The 13076-nt window shown below is 55.4% G+C and overlaps 1 long non-coding RNA gene across 1 annotated transcript in view; it reads left to right on the top strand.

Moving 5' to 3' along the window:
* LOC140619001 (uncharacterized) overlaps positions 1-13076 on the top strand; it is a 60069-nt gene that overhangs the window by 28741 nt on the left and 18252 nt on the right. Inside the window, exons 3-4 of the long non-coding RNA XR_012018975.1 lie at positions 6280-6560; positions 7879-8039. This is a non-coding gene — a long non-coding RNA (uncharacterized lncRNA). The remainder of the gene's footprint in view (positions 1-6279; positions 6561-7878; positions 8040-13076) is intronic.

Raw genomic sequence — 13076 nt, 5'->3', positions numbered from 1 at the left:
CAACCAAGGCCTGACAAAAACTTACTAAATGAGGTCTGTGCATTTTTCAGCCTTAGTTCTGTGTAGTCCAAGGGATGGATGAATGAGTAGGGGTTGAGTAAGTTCAATATTAAACAGATTTTTCTGTACCTGAAATGGGGAGTGAGCTCCCTGTCATTGGAGGTGTGCAAGCAAATCCTAGACAACTCCTTGATATGCTCTGGCACCAGTGAGAGGGTTGGGCTACGGGACTTTTAAAGCCCTCCCAGCCCTGGGTGTCTATGGCTAGGGGCTGGACCCTGGCCAGCATCCCCTCCCACTGAATTGCCCCAAGCCTCATGGCTTTGAGCCCATTTGCGCACAGGCTCCCAGCGTCACACTGGCTTCTGGCTCCTCCAACCTGTTGGGTTTTGCCAGGAGCCTCCTGCCCCCCCTGCCATCCTCGGGCAAGGAAGGGCCCCACTCGGCCTGCCTCCTCTGGGCCCTGTCCTGTTTATGAGGCTGTTGTCCGGGGTTGCTGGGGCAACGCTGGATCCGTGCCCCGCTCGGAGCCCACCGACTCTGGGGCCTTTCCACGCTCTTTGGACACAGCAGCTGCTCCTGCCTCCTGCCTGGGCGGGTCCCTTGGGTGGAAACCCAGCGACGTGTGTGTGTGTGTGTGTGTGTGTGTGTGTGTGTGTGTGTGTGAGCACCCTGAGCTCACACGACTCTGGGTTTTCTCATCTCGCTCCAGCCAGGGGACCTTCTTCCCACTGTGCTGGGTGCAGTAAGAACCCAGGCTCTACTGCTGGGCTCTGTGGGTTTGATTTCTACCCCCACCGGCAGCTGCCTTAACCTCCCCTTGGCGATGCTCCACCCCAGAGCGTCTGGACCCTCTCTGCGTCCATGTGAATTATGACAAAGCTTTTGCCTGAGAGAAATTGGCCAGGCTCGGTGACGAGGAAGTCCTGTCTGGATGGGGGAACAGAGCCCACCGTGCCCATCTCGACATTTCCACCCGAGTGGGCTGCTCCTTGATTCCTGGCAGGAGGCTGGGTGTCCATGCTGACCAATGGGCCCGATTATTCCTTGAGACCCCCCCCCCCACACACACACACACATCACCGTCATTTCTCTGCTGCCCAACACCTGACCCTGTGCCTGAAGTGAGCCTGGCGTCCAAGAGGCCTTGTCCTTCTAAAGCCTCTCCGTCTCCTGGCCCCTGTGGGACCCGGCGCCTCCCCACCCATCCTCAGCAGGATGGAGATTTGCAAAGGGTCCTGAGTGGGGAGACGGGGGACCTGAGTACCACTTCACTTTACTACAGACCCACCGTTTAGCTTGACGTAGGTCACATCCCTTCTGGGCACCTTAGTGCCCTGTCCAAGGTATGGGTTAGGGCACGTCAGCGAGCCGAGAGAACCGTTTTTCTTTTTTTCCTCATTTATTTGCAACAACTTTCTTCTTCCAAATGAGACCTTAGGTGGAACAGTATGAACAAGAGAGGGGCAGACCAGGACACAGCAGGGATCTAGAATAATCTTCCTCAGAGAGAAAGGCGGAGATGGGGGCTGGGAGGGAAAGAGGAGGAACCGGCAAGTTTGGAGTCGCTGTCCCAGACCCCTCGGCCTGTGGAAGCCCGGCCTGCCTGGTCCCCTCCCCTCGGGCTCCTGTCCTCTGGGTAGAGCCAGCTGCGTCCTGGGCTCTGCGGAGGTGAACGCCTTTGCCTCTGAACGGGGCCTTCCCGGAGACCGTTCGCGGAGAGCCCAGGACAGGGGGCTGGGGGGGGCTGGGGACCACTGGCGGAGGCGTGAACAGCTCCTTCCCAGCACTGAGCAGCACGTTTTGTTTATATTGGGAGGGTTTCTGACTTCACAGCGAGAGTATTTTGGGAGAGACTGTCTCTTCTACATCTGGATTGGGGCAGGGACCAGCTGTTGCTCCTGTGTCTATGTTCACGCTGTTGTCACACGTAGGGACAGGCTGCCAAGTGCTGGGATGGGGGCTGTTGCTGGAACAATTCTCTCCCTCCCACTGCTCCCTGGGAGTCCCTGGGTCTCTCTAGAAGGCTCTGGCATGGGCGGCAAGAACCAGGGGCTCAGGCCCGAGGGCCTGGGTTTGGATGCCAGCCCTTGCTCTCTCACTGCAGAGCCCAGGGTGAACGCTGTCCCCTGGGGAGCCCCAGGTCCTCGTCTGGAAGATCTGGGTGACTAGCAGGGTCCACCTAGCATGGAGTGGGGGGTGGGGGTGAAATGAGACCGTGCCCCTGGGGCATTCAGGGGCCAGCAGAGGTGCGAGCCTTGTCTCCGCAGCACCTGGGGGTTCTGCACACCGTGACAGAACCAGGAAACGTAGGCAGGGACAGGCCCCTTGGGACACTAGCCAGTGGATTTAGCTCTAGGTCATCCTTCCCTGATACACACACACTCTCAGACACACATGACGTGGACACACATCCATGTCGAGATGGACACAGACGCAGATGCATTCACATATGCTAGCGCGTGAGCGTGCCACCGGCCCTAGCACATGGACACACACACACATGCACACACATACACATACACATGGTCAATTCAGTCCAATGAGAGTATCTGTTGCCGGTCATACTAGGCAGCGCTTCCCAACTCCGAGAAAGGCAGATGAGAAAATAGGCCCCATAGAACTGTCGTGGGGGTTACGTAAGAGAAAATATGTAGAGGGCCTGAATGTCTAGTCTAAGGGGGGAAGCAGATGCTTCCTAAAGCCCCAAACAAAGCACATGAAACAAAACCATTCTGATCGGGGGAAGGGCTGCAGTGGAATTAACTGCAGGTGTGGTGGGAAAGGGGGTTATCAGAAGATGGGGGGTCAGGGAGACACCCTGTCCCTGTACAAGACCATATTGAAATCATGAGAAGGTGCTGGTTGGTCATGCATTGGAAGATCTCAGGACAGAATGTTCTGGAAGAGGGAACCTGGGGGGCAGAGGTCATGAGGAATGGGGAGAGGGTGGGACAGAGTGGATGACGCGGAGGGACACTTGAGAGTGACGAAGTAGTACATCCGGGGTCTTGCGGCTGTGGTAGGGAGTTCAGATCGTCCTCTATGTGTGATGGGAGCCACTGGGGGTTGTGAGCATAGAAACTTCTCAGAGATTCTTCAAGGACTTCTTTCTCCATCCACCTGTGTGACCTCCTGCACACACATGTGCAATGTTATACATCCGGGCACGCACACAGGACCCTCTCGGTGGCCCACACCTGGCGGTGCCCCTTGGGCATGTGCGTGCATGGTGTGTGCTGCAGCCAACAGGCGTGGGGGCTCTCAGGCACACCACACACGGTGCACATGGGCATACCCACACACAGCACCCCCACTCCCCCTCAGGCATTTTGACTTAGCAGAAGTGGCCAGAAGGTGACTAACTCTCAGCCTGCCTCAGTGAGGGTGGTGTGGTGAGGATGTGGCCCCAGGGGTTTCCTGATTTCAGAGACAGGCCCCTGGACTTTGTTGTTTCTGTGAAGGGCGTTGCTTTTGGGGAGATGGAGGGCAGGGTGATGGAGAGAGCCACACTGGGCCTACCTTCCACCCTTGAGCCTCAGTTTGTCATCGGTAGAGCCAACAGGGAGACTTGGCACCACTACAGGCCACCACACTCAGAGGACGGGCTCTGGAACCGTGTGCAGATCTGAGCTGGGCTGAACAGGGAGTCCGCGTCTGACAACAGGCTGGATGCTGCCTTCATGCTGCTGCGGGTGATGTGCACACCCCACACGCTGAACCCTGCAAGTTAGTAAGGTTATCTCCATCTTACAGATGGGGAAACTGAGACTAGGTCTCATGGCCAAAGCCAAAGTGCTGGGAAGTTGGAGCCGAGTCCAACGTCAAGTCTGCTTTGTGATTTGTGGGAACCCTCCCTGGGCCCCCATGTGCAGTGGTCATGCTCACCTTCCTCACACTCAGCCATCCTCCTTCAACTCTGAGCACCCTGTAAGTGAGAAGCGGAGCCCTTCAAATGGCAGGATCCAGAGTCTTAAGAAAAGAATTAGAACCCAGGACCTTTTGGAGAGGAGCACGCCCCACAGTGTTTCTAATCAGGTTCAGCCCCAGGAGACTCCCGTTGTCCTGGGATGAAGCCCTCGCAGGGGGGTGAGCTGTAAGCCTAGGCTGTGGGGGCTGTGCCAGCCTCTTGGATGGCCAGGTCCTCCAGCGGGGATGATGTGGGGAGCGCAGAGGACACAGTCACCAAGGCTCAATCTCCTCCACAGCTGTGAACAGGGGAAGCGCCCTCACTCCAGATGGCTGTGGGGTAGAGCCCGAGTGCCGGGGCCGCTCAGACCTGGGTTCGCATCCTGGCTCGGCCTTGTCCTGGGCCTCTGTCCCTTTCCTGAGCTCTCCCAGCTGTCACACGGGGATGAGAAAGAACACCTGCTCCGATGCAGGGCTTTGCCCTGCCGTCTCGCTCTCTCTGACATCTCCTGTGTCTGCAATCAAATAAGTGCTCAATAAACATCCGCTTGAAAGTAGGACCCATAGAGCTGTCATGGGGATTACTACATAAGAGAAATTATGTAGAGGGCCTGGCCCACAATAGCGGCTTAATAAACATTCACTGCGGTGTTGGTGTAACGTGCTTGGAACAGCGTTCCGGAGGATGATGACAGTACAAGTAATGGTAATATGGAATTGTGCTAAGAGTTAGCCTAGGATTGAAGTTCTGTGGTAATAGTGTAACTCACTCATTGCACGGGGTATCTGTCATCGGCCAGAGTCATGTCCAACATTTTACAAGCCTCGTTCCCATGAATCCTTCCCTCGCAGCCTGGGGGAAGGAGGGGTGCTTTTCCCCTTCCCGTTTTACTGCGGGGCCAACAGAGGCTCAGATACGCCAGGACTTGCTCCTCATTTTGAAGCTAGGAAAGGGAGGAGCCGGGACTTGAACTGGGTTCCTCTGTGGAATCTGCAGGGCTGTTTCTCCAAACTTGGTCCTTCCTGGGCCATCTCAATTTTTTTTTTAAGATTTAATTTATTTATTCATGAGAGATACAGAGAGAGAGGCAGAGACACAGGCAGAGGGAGAAGCGGGCTCCCCGCAGGGACTCGATCCCAAGACCCCGGGATCATGCCTTGAGCCAAAGGCAGATGCTCAACCTCTGAGCCACCCAGGTGCCTCCATCTCAATGGTTCTTGCCCCATTATCTACCCAAGGTTACTCTCCAAATCAACCTTACATTGATTCACTCAAAAAAAAAAATCTTAGCCTCAGCCTTAGCAACAATATCCAAGACATCCCAGGCTAGAACTGGTGATATTTTTAAAACATATTAAAATAAATATTAGATAATTACTATATATATGTGCATATATATATTTTTTAAATTAAAAAAAAATTTTTAACCACCATCTTTTGGCCACTGGGATGTTTGAAACTCACTGGGGGACTCACTGGTCCAGTTCAACCATCTTATTTTATGAGAGGGCCCAGAGAGGTTCAGTGATTTGCCCAAGGCCACACAGCAAGCAGAGCTCGGGCCTCCTGACTCGCAGGCCTGGGGCCATCCTCTCTCTCGCAAACAACTGTGTGTATCAGGAGAGCACAGCTCCCCCAGGCATGGGCCCAGCCTAACTCTGGAACCAAAGAAGGCTGAGCTTCACAGATACCATTTGTCTTTATCTTCAGAGACATCTTTTCAGGCATGCCTTCTTGCTCTCACTTTATTTTATATTTATTTATTTATCTTTACTTATTTGAGAGAGAGTGAGAGTGAACGGGTGAGCATAGGAGAGGGGAGGGTCAGAGGGAGAAGCAGACTTCCTGTTGAGTGGGGAGCCTGATGCAGGACTCGATCCTGGGACTCTGGGATCATGACCTGAGCTGAAGGCAGATGCTTTGCCCATGGAACCACCCAGGAGCCCCTCTTGTTCTCATTTTGAACTGTGAAGCTCGGGAGCACCTGGCTGCCTCAGTCGGTGGAACATGTGACTCTTGATCTCAGAATTGTGAGTTCAAGCCACAGTTGGGTATGAAACCCCCTTAAAAACAAACAAACAAACAAACAAACAAGCAAACAAAATCTGAGGCTCACAGAGGTAAAGCAACTCTCTAGAGAACACACAGCAAGTAAGAAGCAAAGCCGGGATTTGAACCCCGGATCCAGGCATTGTGCCACAGAGACTGTGGCTGAGGATAGAGTCCCCAGTAGAGGGGACGCTGCCGCCCCAGGTGAGCATGTGGCCGACACAGGCCAGCTGGGCGCCTTTGGTTTTGGGACCGACCAACCTCGTCTGCTTCCCAGCCGGCAACAGACGCCGCCTGCACCTTCCTGCTTTCTCTTACAGGTTTAGGTCACAGAGGCCTTTGCTGCAGCTGACGGGCTACATATTTTTAACTCGGAGAAGAACGTCCCAGCCCTTCGGAGCTTCCCGCCAGCAGCCCCTCGTTGGGACCAGGAACGCAGCTTGCTTCCTGCCGTCGGTAGTCTCGCCTCCACCCCCACCCCAGCCCCAGCAGCTCCGACTTCTCAAGTCGAGACGGCGAAAGGTCTTGGGAATTTTCATAAAACTCTCAAATCTGGCTGCGAGCCAAAGGGAAACAGCTCGGAGAGAGGCTGACGCTGTCGGTAAGATGATAGAAATATGGCATTCCTGCGGCGGGCGATGGCGGGCCCTCCTGGGGGCCGTGGGCCGGGCCCTGGTGGCCAGAGACGCGACGGGCAGGACGACACCCAGGAGTCACCAGGCTCGGCTGTGGGTCTGGGGCCGCCCGTCGTCCTGCCCATCTTTACAGGTTCAGAGAGGGGTGGCGACTGGCCTGAGGTCACACAGCTGAGGAGTGGTGGAGCTGGGATTTGAGCCCAGTCTTTAGCACTGTAGCACCATTATGCACACCTAGACAGCCACGTGCCACATGCCTACACACACACACGCACACACACACACACAGAGCAACGCATTCACACACACGCCCCATGTGTACGCATACGGACACAACCCGTGCACACACACAAGCCCAACAGACTCACCAATGGTCACGCAAATGCACGCACACATGCACACATATGGTCACACAGATGTGCACACATGCACGGACTCACACACACGTTCCGAAGCCCCGAAACTATAGTGCTCACCTGGCTCCCTGGAGCAGGGCCAGGACTGTGTCCCTCAGACCCCAGGAGCATCGGCTTCCTTCCGCCCCTCCCTCCCGCCCTCCCCCAGATGTTTGCTGTGGCTCCCGCCCGCCAGCCAGATGTGCTCAGCGCCCCAGGATGTCTCCGAGATCCACAGGCTGAGGGGGCTGCCAGATTGCCCCCAGATGTCTCCATGACACCACCTCCAGCCCCAGGCAGAGAGGAGCCAGATGCTCAGAAGGGACCCGTCGCTCCACCAGGGTCACAGGCTCTCCTCGAGCAGGAGAAGCAGGCCGGGGAGGGGGGATGTGGGGGCTGAGTAGGAGCCCTAAGGCTTGACGTCCGGCTTGGAGCCACCGTGAGACACGGGGCTGACCCTCTGCCTTCTCTGAGCCTGGTTTCCACGCCTGGGCAGTGGTCAGCAAGGCCAGACGGGGACTTTGACACTTAGAATTCAAGCGATCGCTCAGTTTTCCCTCTGCAGGTGGAAAACAGATCCCACTGCGAGCCAGTGGCAACACTGGGCTCAGACTCCGGCTCCTACAAATCGTGACCGGGTAACTTTCTATTTAACTGAACCGGCTGCTTCAGCGGCAACGCGGAATAGAACACGGGAATGAAAAGAGTGTTGTTTTCCCGCTGGCGGGCCTGTTCTTACATTTCCGTGTTGCCCTAAGACATTTTTCTCAGGGATCACTGAACAGCAAGAAGGCATTTCTCCCTGAAGCATCCAAACGACCCCAAACTAATGCCCTTGACATAACACTTGCCTCTCCCCAACCCGGAGCTTTGCTCTGTTTCACCTCAGGCTCCTGATTCAGTTTTGGGATTTCGGAAGTTGGGGATCACGGTGACAACGTAAGCATCACAGTGCCGGGGATGGACATGATTGTTTGCCAGGTGTGTGGTTCGTCCTTTCCTCCCAAGGGGATGCAGCATCAGGAGGACGGGCTTCTGAGGGAGCCAGAGGTGAGTTCAAATCCCTGTCAAGCCTCTTAGCAGCTGGGTGACCTTGGGCACTTTGCCTGGTCTCTGTGGATCTCAGTTTTCTCATCCGTAAGATGAGGATACCCGCACTGCATAGGGCTTTAAAGGCACCTGTGTGGTGCTCAGCGGGGCTGGCACAGGAAGCTGCTGGTGGTGTCAGTGGCCTTGGACGTTAAGCCCGTTTTCCAGAGAGACAAAGGGACATGCCCGAAGCAGCCCGGCTTCTGCAGGCGAGTGGCCAGGTCAGAGCCCAGGGCAGCCCGACCCACAGCCCGCTGGGTGAGGTGTGATGTCATCGTTCTGGATCTTCCCTCTGGACCAGACCTTAGGTTCTCTGCAGCGCTGTCCGGGCCTTCCCTAATTTACCTTCCCAGACGAAAACCTCTGTAACCCGCCCCTATGCCACCCGCTCAGGCTCGGATCTATAAAAAGCTGACTGGGGCTGTTATTTTGAGGGCTGTCACTGTGTTTCCCTCCAAGGGTCCCTGCTGGAATTGACCTCCGGTTCTCACGGCTGGCGGCAGAGCTCGGTGCCGGCTTTCAAGAGCAAGGGACAGACAGTGGGTGTCAGCGACAGTTAAGGTCCGAGGCTAAATTTACACTCCAAGGAGGGCTGGCCCTTCCTTCTTGGCTGCCACCCCTGCCCCTTCCTCTCCTCCCTCTTCCAGCAGCCGGTACACCTACTGTGTGCTCCCCAGGGCCCCCCAGGTAATCCTTTCACAGCCGAGCTCAGAGAGGGACAGTGCTTTTCCCAAGGCCACACAGCGCAAGAGTGACTGGTTCTCCCAGACTCGCAGCCCCGACTCTCTCTCTCTCTCTGGTTGCCTCGCTTGTGCGGCCTCTTCCCTTCTCACCAGGCTCTCCCTCCTCTTCCCTGTCTCCTGGCTTCCCCGCCTTTCCTCCTTTCTTCCGGTCCCTTCTCCAGAAGGCTTCCCACTCCACCTGGTTTTCCTGTCGTGATCATCATAATCCTGAAAACACATCAGGACAGAGGAGCGACACTTAGCAGCATGTGTGAGCTTTCCCTCTATCCCACCCCGTGAGCTAAGTCCATCCCGTGTGTAGCATCCTCCGACAACTCTAGGAGGTGGGCACGTTGTTGTGCTGTCTCCCGGCAAAGACAAGGGTGCCCAGGGCAGGAAGCCACCTGCCATGGTCACACATGAAGCTAGGGCTAGGGCTGAGTCTGCATTTAGGTCTCACTGACTGACCCCAGAGACCTCATACTTCATCTGCACGCTGTGTTAGATGCTTGTGTGCGCACATGCACACACACACAATTTTATTATTTTTAAAAAAATTTAAAAGATTTTTAAAATTTATTTGACACAGAGATAGAGCCCAAGTGGTGGAGGGGGGGTGGGGGACAGAGGGAGAGGGAGAAGCCAGCTCCCTGCTGAGCAGGGAGCCTGGTAAGGGGTTTGATTCCAGGACCCTGGAATCATGACCTGAGCTGAAGGCAGACGCTTAACTGACTAAGCCACCCGGGTGTCCCCACAGAAAGAATTTTAAAAATTGAGGTTTAACTTACAAATTGTCAAGTGAACAAAGTTTAAGTGAGAGCTTAATGCCTTTGTACATACGCACACTGCCCAACATGAAACACCCTGAGAAGTTCCCTGGGCCAGAGTCCACCACCTTGACCCCAAACTGTGGCCTTAGCCATGCCTGGGCCGGAATCCCTATGGTGACACCTCCAATGTGTTGCTTCGCATTTCTGAGCCTCAGTTTCTCAATCTGTTAAATGGAGTCACTATGCCCGCTCTCTCATGGGGCAGAGAAGATGAGGCCCCGTGCTGGTTTACACACGCCTGCAGAAAAGTGGGGTTAAGTGTCACTATTATTAATATGCCAGAGCCTCGCCCTGGCCCCCCTGACACCCCCACTCCCAGCCCTCCCGGAGGCTGATGTTGTCCATCGGACCCCCAGCCCCCCTCTAAGTCCTGACCCCCCTCAGCCCAAGAAGACCCATGGAGCCAGGCCTGCTTCTCCAGGGGAATGGGGCACCGCGGGCCGTGACCCCGGCCGCTTGCCTGACCCCTAGACCGCAGCCTGCAAGAGGCCAACCCCCCCACCCCCAGGCCCCCCCTTGCTCGATGAGGCTGCGGCCACCCGCACCCATTCATGTATTTTGTATTATAAAATGACTGCCGTCACCATGGCAACATAAAAGGAGCCGATCTCATTACTGAGGCCCGGACACATTATTTTCTCCAAGGAATTTCTTCTTTTCATTATTTCCCTCCAAAGGTCAGTTATCCTCTCAGGCAGGGCGGGGGGCGGTGGGGGGGGGTCTGCGAAAGGTGAGCCGGATTCATAGCAGAATTCCCTTGGCGGAATTTACAATCATGTTGTCTTTTTCCCCTGCTCTAACACCGGTGGAGAGATTTTCTTGCAGCCAAGCGGTTCTCTTTAACCCCTGCAGCCCTGGTGTGCAGGCCACGCAGGCAGCAGAGTGGGCCGTCCCTCCTGGGCTGCCCCGGGACTCTGCGGCCCTCTCTGGGCCTCCTCCACTTGGCTACCAGAAGCCATGTCCTGAGGCCAGGGGACTCTGGGCTTTGTCCCATTTGCCGCGGAGGATGTGGGGGCAGGGTGCATAAACACAAACTGCCTTTTCTTGGTCCCCGCCCCTCGCTAGCGAAAACACCCCTTCCGAAGTCAGGACCAGCACCGATAACCCTGATTCCTGGTGCTCTCTGGATTGCATGTGGCATAGCTACTGCGAATACCCTCCTGGCGTCAGACAGGGCTCCGTTCAAATCCTGACTGTGCCACTCTCAGGTTGTGTGAGCTTGGGGCAAGTGGCTCCATCTCTCTGAGCCTCGTCTGTAAGGCAAGCCTAATACGGGTCTCTAACTCAGTTGTGGGGTGAGGACGGATAGGGGTATGTATGTAAATCGCTGAGCAGAGTACCTGGCGCCCAGAAAACAATAACTATTAGTTATTATTTATCTCGAGGTGTATTTATCTATGTGCCAGTTACTGCATGTATCAACCCTCGATTGCTCTGTAACAAATTACCCCAAGATTTAGTAGCTTGAAGCAAGAGTGATTGTATATTGTCCCTCATTGTTTCCGTGGGTCGAGGATTTGGGAGCAGCCGAGTTGAGTGGCTCTGGTTCTGGATTTCTCTTAGTGTTGCATTCAGATACGGGGTGGGGGGGGGGGCGGAGGGAGGCTGTAGTCATCCGAAGACTTGACCCCGACTGGAAGATCTAATTCCAAGGTGGCCTACTCATGGGCTGGTTTGGTCAAGAGCCTCAGTTCCCCTGGGTCTCCACGTGGGTCTATCTTGGGGCTGCTTGAGCACCCTCCAGCATGGTGGCTGGCTTCCTCCCCAGTGAGTGACCCAAGAGTGCAAAGAGGGGAGCACCAGTGGATTTATGACCTAGCTTTGGAAGTCCTGCCCCGTCTTGGCCACCATCTTCCGCTGGTCACACAGGCCCTCTGTGATTCAGTGTGGGAGGAGACTCTACAGAGGCACGCACAGCAGAAGCCGAGGAGGATGCGAGGAGGATGCGAGGCCAGCTCGGAGGCTGGCTACCACGTGGCACCACCTCCTTCACCGAGACGATCTCATTCAATCCTCACAGGGAAGGGTTGAGAACAGTTCCCATTTTACAAAAGAAAAAGTTGAGGTGGCGAGAAGGAAAGTGGCTTGCCCAAGGCTCAGGGGCCATCGGGTCTGATTCCAGGCCCAGGCTCTCCGCCCAGTCTGCTTCCCACGGGCCCGGCGCCTCTCTGGGTCGGATCCTGCTGGTCTGAAGGGAAGGAAGTCTGCCGGGAGGAGAGAGCTTCGGGCGGCCCGAGGCTGCATCACAGCTGCTCGGGGCAGAGCGGTGCACAGATACTCAACAAGTGAAGCCAGTCAAAACACTCCCCCCGACGAAGCCAGTGGAATCAGTGTGTTTGTAAAACTGACGGCGTTTTTGTTGACAGGCAAATGTCTATATTACATGGCAACAAATGGCTGGAAGATGCAAAAACACAGTCAATCATCAGGGATTTTTTTTTCCCTCCTCTTTAAAAAAGAAAATCTCTCCCACCACCAAACAGGATGAGTGATGTTTGCATCGTGTTTGCCAATCTCTCTCCCTGATCTAGCAAGTTCCTGGGGCGCAGCGCGGACGCTCGGGGGCAGCCCAAGTCCATTAGCACCAAACGGGGAGGGATTGTCAGGGTCTGTTCAGGAAGTAGAGAACTTCTGTCCTGGAGGTGAAGGGCTGGCCCGGGGGGTCCCGGGGCTCAAGGGACGCGCGCCCGCCAGGCCTGGGGTGGGGGGGTGTCAGAACGCCAGATCGGTTGGCGGTGGCTTATGCTGGCTCACTTTGGCTCCGAGTTTCTCGCTGACTCTGAGGCTGGAGCATTTCTCAAACCCCGATGTACCTGGACCCTGCAATAGCTGGTGAGAATGCAGATCCCCCGGCTCCAGCCCCGGAGACTCTGATTCAGCAGAGTCATGCACCTTTACTACCTGTTCACCACTTCCCGGAGATGCCGATGCAGGTGTTTCTGGGGCCGCTCCGAAAAACGCGCGGTGTGGAGGGAAGACTCCGTGCTCCCGTTGCCTCCGCTCGGCACGCTCCCGGCCACACTCCCGCATCCAACTGGGCTGTGTCTCCAGCAAGTCACCTCCGACTCCCTCTTTCGTAGGACAGATCACCCTTGCAGGGATCCTGCGTCTACCCCTCTCATTTTTTTTTTTTTTCTGGCCAAGTCTGAGAGCCGTGCAGAGGATATCTGATGCTCCAGGCTTCTGTCTGATACCATTCTTTCACATTTAGAAGCCATCAGTTCATTCATTCATTTGACGAGTTTTCTTGAGCATCTATTATGTGATGGGCACTGGGGATACAGCAGTGACTGAGAAGCATGCGGTCATCTGTGTCTCCAGGGAATTTGTAGTCCTCTAGCACGGATGGATTCAACAAGGCAAGAGACAAAGGAAAAACAAAACAAAACAAAACACCTCTAAGTGTCCTCAAGGAAATAAACAAGGTGGTTATATGGAGAATGAAG

The sequence above is a fragment of the Canis lupus genome, chromosome 27 (genome assembly GCF_048164855.1).
Source record: "Canis lupus baileyi chromosome 27, mCanLup2.hap1, whole genome shotgun sequence".
Classification (NCBI taxonomy): domain Eukaryota; kingdom Metazoa; phylum Chordata; class Mammalia; order Carnivora; family Canidae; genus Canis; species Canis lupus.
Note: the sequence above shows the minus strand (reverse complement) of the source record. Positions and strands in the feature narration are given on the sequence as shown.